The sequence below is a fragment of the Dipodomys spectabilis genome, unplaced genomic scaffold, assembly GCF_019054845.1.
Source record: "Dipodomys spectabilis isolate Male_0828 unplaced genomic scaffold, ASM1905484v1 ptg000093l, whole genome shotgun sequence".
NCBI lineage: Eukaryota > Metazoa > Chordata > Mammalia > Rodentia > Heteromyidae > Dipodomys > Dipodomys spectabilis.
In genome coordinates, this window is record NW_024870770.1 from 1,000,887 (window position 1) to 1,006,885 (window position 5,999).

Sequence of the window (5,999 nt, forward strand, 5' to 3'; positions counted from 1 at the left end):
GCCCATCGTTGCTGGCAATGAAACATTTCATTAGCTTCAGTGCCCTAGTTGTCTGCCAGAAGTACTCCTGAATTATATTGAGCACTTTATCTGAACACAAAAACATAGTCTCACAAAGGCAGGATGAGTGCACATAACTTTATCTGCCATGGACAGTGGCACAAATGAAAGCTTCCTTTTAAAACAGAGCACTGGGGAGAGAGATAGCTTGGGGTACAAAGAGACCCTTTTCTCCTGACCTTCAGAGCACGCCCACACTCATCCTCACTAACTGGCTCAGGTGGAATTGTTTGTTACCCAGCTGTACAGGAGTGAGGCCTTTTGTCTGCCTGTCCACACAATGTGAGAGACTTCTTCCAGCAGGCCTGGGATGCAGAGAAACCCTCAGGTTACATTGGGAACAGTGAGGGGTTACCTGGAACATGCACTGTCTTGAAAGATGTCGTCTCTGTGTTATGAAATTATTGTATTGAATACAAATTTCCTAGCTTGGTGCCATTCATCATAGCTATTATGGAGCTTCACCTATAGGAATACATCCATACATAGACAATGACATGGAAGTACAGGCTCTTTTTGAGGGGGCAGGTCCTGAGGTTGAACTATGAGCCTAGGCATTGTCCCTGAGCTCCTTTTGCTCAAGGGTAGTACATGAAGCTTGAGTCATAGCCTCAATTCTGGTTTTTTTGTGATCTCTTAGAAGTAACAGTGTCATAGACTTTCCTACACTGGCTGGATTCAAGCTAAGATTCTCTTCATCTCAGCCTCCTAAGGAGGTGGGATTACAATCAGCAGCCACTGACACCTTTCTTTTCTTCTTCATTTTTTAATCTGGACAATCTGACTTCTTAGCAGGGTCATTCCAATGGTTTGAATTTATAAGTAAACTACTCAATGTTTATTATAGTTGCTTTCTCCCCTCATCTTCTTCTCTGGTCACAAGTTTGAGGCCTAACGTGAGAAATGAGTGTCACAGTATTTTGGAGCAAATATTCCCAGGATATGCCAGTTCTGTCACTTAGCATTGAGCTGCAGTGAATTTACTGTTTCAGGATGAGAGGACTGAAATCTGGAGTGATCCTCATACTGTCTGCATTGCTCCTTTTGCCTATAAAATGATCTAATCATTATGAGTGTTTTGTGTCTCCAACTTTAAGTATCTAGAACACACTAGAAGCATCTTCCTGTTTCTGTTTTTCTCTAGTACCTCTCGAGATTTAGACTAAGGATTGGTGCGAAAGGGCTCCTCTGCGAATCCCTGAGAAAAGCCACTTAAAGCCTCCTCAGGAGATCGCCATTCAAAGCCAGCTGAGCAGGAAACTCGGTGAGACTCTTATCTACAATAAACCACCAGTGAACCCGAAGTGGAGCAGTGGCCCAGACGGTAGAGCTCCAGCTTTGAGAGAGAAAGCTGAGCAGGACATACAAGCCAGACCATGCAGGAAAGCCTGGGAGTTGATTATGTCCAATTAACGACCAGATAGCTCTTCAATTACTTTCTGTTGTCATGTTGCATGGGCCTAGGTGAGAAGTCTTGCCTCTGTAATCTGATGATACAGGTAACTGGGACCTGAGATCCTAGGACCCATGGGTCCTACAGAAGAGAACTATTTTTTAGGCATCATTTCAGCAAAATTTGGGCATAATCAGTAGGAATGCTTCAGAAATATGGAGAAAAACAGTTTGGGACCAGCGAGTTAAAACAATAAACAGAACAGCAGAATAAAATCCCATATAGATTAGAGGAAAACAACACTCATTTTTGGCCATGTGAATTCAGAAAGCCATGTTCACTTAGAAGGTATCACAAGTTTGTACCTAAAATATTGTATTGATATATTTTATATTCTGATATATATTCTAAACCTAATTATTTATATTCTAATTCTATTTATTGGAATAAATATCAATTTATTTGTCAAATTATCAATTAATTCTAGTAAGTTTCATAGTGTGAAATATAAAATGATCACATATAAATGTAAAATACATAACTATATTTAATATAATGAAAAGGTTCATGTTTTGCATTGTTCTGTTGTGGTTAGGGTATCAAAGGCAACTCTGTTTTAAAGTATTATTCCATTATCTCTACCTCAGTGTTTGGTAGAGTTAAACCTAAACTTTTCCATTTGTAGATTTACAGCCTGGAGTCAAGAGGAAACACTTTTTAAAACATTACCAATTTAGGGAGGTTGAGCTTTTCTTCATGTGTCTATTGGCCATCCTTCTTTCTTCTTCAGAGAAGTTTCTCTTTAGGTCTTTAGTCCATTTATTTATTGGGCAGTTGTTTCTTTGAGTATTTGTTGTTGGGGATTTAATTTTTTGAGTTCCAAGTATATTTTAGATATGAGACCCTTGTCCGATGTATGGCTAATGAAGATCTTCTCCCAATCCGTGTGCTTTCTATTGATCTTGCTAGCTATGTCCTGTGCCATGCAGAAGCTCTGCAACTTTATGCAATCCCATTTGTCCAATCTTTCTTTGATTTGTTGTGTTTCTGGGTCTCTATTCAGAAAATTTAGGCCTGAACCAAGGAGACCTAGGGTTTCTCATATTCCATCCTGTAATGTTGTCAGAGTGTCTGCTTTGACTCCGAGGTCTTTGATCCGTTTGGAGTTGATTCTGATGCAGGGTGATAATGCAAATCAAAAAAAAAACATTGAGATACCACCTCACCCCAGTTAGAATGGCAAAATGAAGAACTCTAATAACAACAGATGCTGGAGGGGATGTGGACAGAAGGGAACCTTACTGCATTGTTGGTGGGAGTGTAAACTTGTTCAACCACTTTGGAAAGCAGTATGGAGGTTCTCAAAAAACTTCACATAGAGCTCCCCTATGACCCAGCAATCCCACTTTTGGGCATTTACCCAAATATTTACAAACAAGACCACACTATAGCTACCAGCACACCTATGTTTATTGCAGAATTATTTACCATAGCTAAGATCTGGAACCAACCCAGATGCCCCTCAGTAGATGAATGGATCAAGAAAATGTGGTATATATACACAATGGAATTCCATGCCTCCATTAGGAAAAATGACATTGCCCCATTTGTTAGGAAATGGAAAGGCTTGGAAAAAATTATATTAAGTGAAGTAAGCCAAGCCCAAAGAAACATAGGTCCCATGGTTTCTCTTATTTGCAATATCTAGTATAAGTATGAGTCAAGCAGAAAAGGTCAGATAATGTGATGTTAGGAAAATGAACCCTTGGATATGCATTTAAATGTTTTTTTTTCTTTCATGCATTTGTTTCTAACGCACTTATAAGATTATCTGTTTGTTGCTTTGTATGTCCCTCCCCCACATTATATCCCCTGCTTTCACTATATTTGCTGTCGGTATAATTTGTGGAGGAGAAGGAAAAAAACAAGTCGTTTAAGATGTCGGTATAATTTGTAGAGGAGAAGGGAAAAAACAAGTCGTTTAAGGATAGTGGTGGACACGTTGCAACAATGAGAAGTACAAGTTGTCATGTCGAAAACGAACTTTACAACTTTGGTGGGGGGAGGGTTGGGTGAGGTCGGGGGAGGCTGGGAAGGGATGTGAAGGGTAAACAAAGGAGGAGGTTGCAATGCTTGATAAGAAATGTACTCATTATCTTGGCCATGTAATTGTAACCCCTATGTACATTATGTTCACAATAAAAATAATAATAAAAATAAAAATAATAAAAAACATTACCAATTTTAGGCCTAATAATGAAGAGAAATATATGGACTTCTCTTGTAACTAAGAAAATATTTGGTGATAAAATGGCAGTAGTGTAAGTTCCTGCCTGGTTGGAAGGTAGACAGGCCAAGACATTAGGTAATCATGCATGTGAACAATTTTTCACTTTCTTGGCTTTAGCTACTTTTGAAATGGTAGGTATCATAAACAATCATATTTTGATAAAATGCCTTCTAGTATGAACAGTTCTGGCTGAACTGTTAATCTCTCTATGATCCCTTGTAACTAAGATTAGTTTTGTTCCAGTAATACAATCTATGCTGTCAGAGTAAGATATTCTGGTTGGTCTGTTCCTACATGGAAGAAGGGTAAAGGGTGAGGTAGACATTTGTGCCAATAAGACCTTATTTGGGAAAATTTCAACTGCATATGTTTAGAAGTAGCTCTTAAACAAGGCTTACTTTGAATCCATTGGCTTCACAGAGCTAACACAGTTGGATAAATAAGTACTTGAAAAAGCCGTCTCCTTTGGACTAAGCTATAAATACTTGAAAATATGATCAAATTCTAAATGAAAAAGACTTAAAATAGTCATTGACAAAAAGATTGCAAATGTGAGCAATCAACTGAACAACATATTTTTTTCAACTATTCACAGAATTTTAGGGAAATAAGATTAATAGCATTTTTAGGAACAATAAGGTTTCCTTGTTACAAATAGGCTCCTAAGCATATAAGCCTGTATAAATATTTCATCATTAACTACTTAATTTAACAGGGTACTACATTCTTCAGCAGGTTGTATACCAAAATTACAACAATACAGAGAACAACATGGCACTTGTACAAGGGTGATATGAAAATTTGTGAAGTATTCAAAATTTTTCATTCTTCAGATGTAAGAAATGAAAAACAGCTATTAAAAAGTTGATTACAAAATTACAAGTGTAACAATACACATAATTCATATAATTAAAAGTTACTTTGACATCAATGTATTCAATTTTCACCTTAGAAAGGCCTTTACATAGCATAACCTTTACACAACTTTTGAAATTAGACAACATTGTCGTTTTATCCCAAAGAAATATAATACTATAAGGACCTACGGGAAAAAAAGGAATCTTAAACTGTTTCTATATGGAATGCAATCTGAAAGGACACATTAATGAACCTATATGTTATAAAACCATGTAGAATTCAATGTATTATATCTAGGAGAGAATAAAATAGATTATGGACACTATACAAACATAGAATATAGAATATTTTAAATTATACTTTTTCAGACAAACACCGGAAATATCTTTAGTTTCTATACTACTCATTTCAAAAGATAAGTGAAAATTATTTCTGATTAACAAAATCACAACTCTGCATAAATAATTATAGATGTACACAAAAACTCTTGAATACATTTTGACATCAAAAGCAGGCAATTCACTTCGAAGAACTCCACAGAATCCGTGAATTGTTGCTATAAGATATTGTTATTTGGATTGTGAAAATATGTTGGGTTGACACAAAGGAATTAATGACATTTTTGAAATCTAAGAAAATTTACCGAATCATTAGGATTTAAGAGAACAATTTATACAGCCTTCCACAACTTCAAAGAGGTAGTGATACATACTTCCTTTTGGTAATATCTAATGCAGTTTCTTCCAAGTGGTTCTTCAGACCTGGTTTGACATATTGGTTCAACAGTTCCAGTGTATTTTTGCTATCTCAATTTCCAGCAGCAAGATGCAAGGGGGTCAAGAAGCCTTTAGTTTGGGCATTGGTATCTGCATCATGAAGAAGAAAGAAGCAACTCTGGTATTATTACACGTATATGCACTGTGCAGGGGTGTCCAGCCATCTGCAGTTATTGCATGTGCCCCTTGAGCCACCAACTCACGGACAATGTTTAAGTGTCCACTGTAGACTTCCCGATGAAGAGGGGTATACTCACAGTCATCCCTAGTATTCACATGAGTGGCCTTTTTGGAAAGTATTCTCTGCACTGTAGTAAGCTGGTTATTTTCAGCAGCCCAAGGAAGAAATTTGCTTGGATCTTTCTCCATTTTTTTCTTGCAATTGTTGACATTCCTCACTTTTTCATCTTGTTCCTCATCTTCATCAGAATTGCCTAACAAGATACTTTGAGTGCCAGTGGAAATGAGGTGTCCATGTATTTCCCTAATAGTTCATGTTGGTTGAACTGGTCAGAAATATCTGGTGAATTTTCTGCGTATGTTTTTTCACCATGGTTTATTTTCTTTTTCCATTTTTACTATTCGAAATTATTCTAACTGGAGATTAGGGAATAAATGGAGA

General features: G+C 37.0%; 1 pseudogene; it reads left to right on the plus strand.

Annotated features, from left to right (window-relative positions):
* Positions 1-4,466: 4,466 nt before the first annotated feature.
* On the plus strand, positions 4,467-4,566 carry LOC122112309 (annotated as a pseudogene).
* The last annotated feature ends 1,433 nt before the right edge of the window (positions 4,567-5,999 follow it).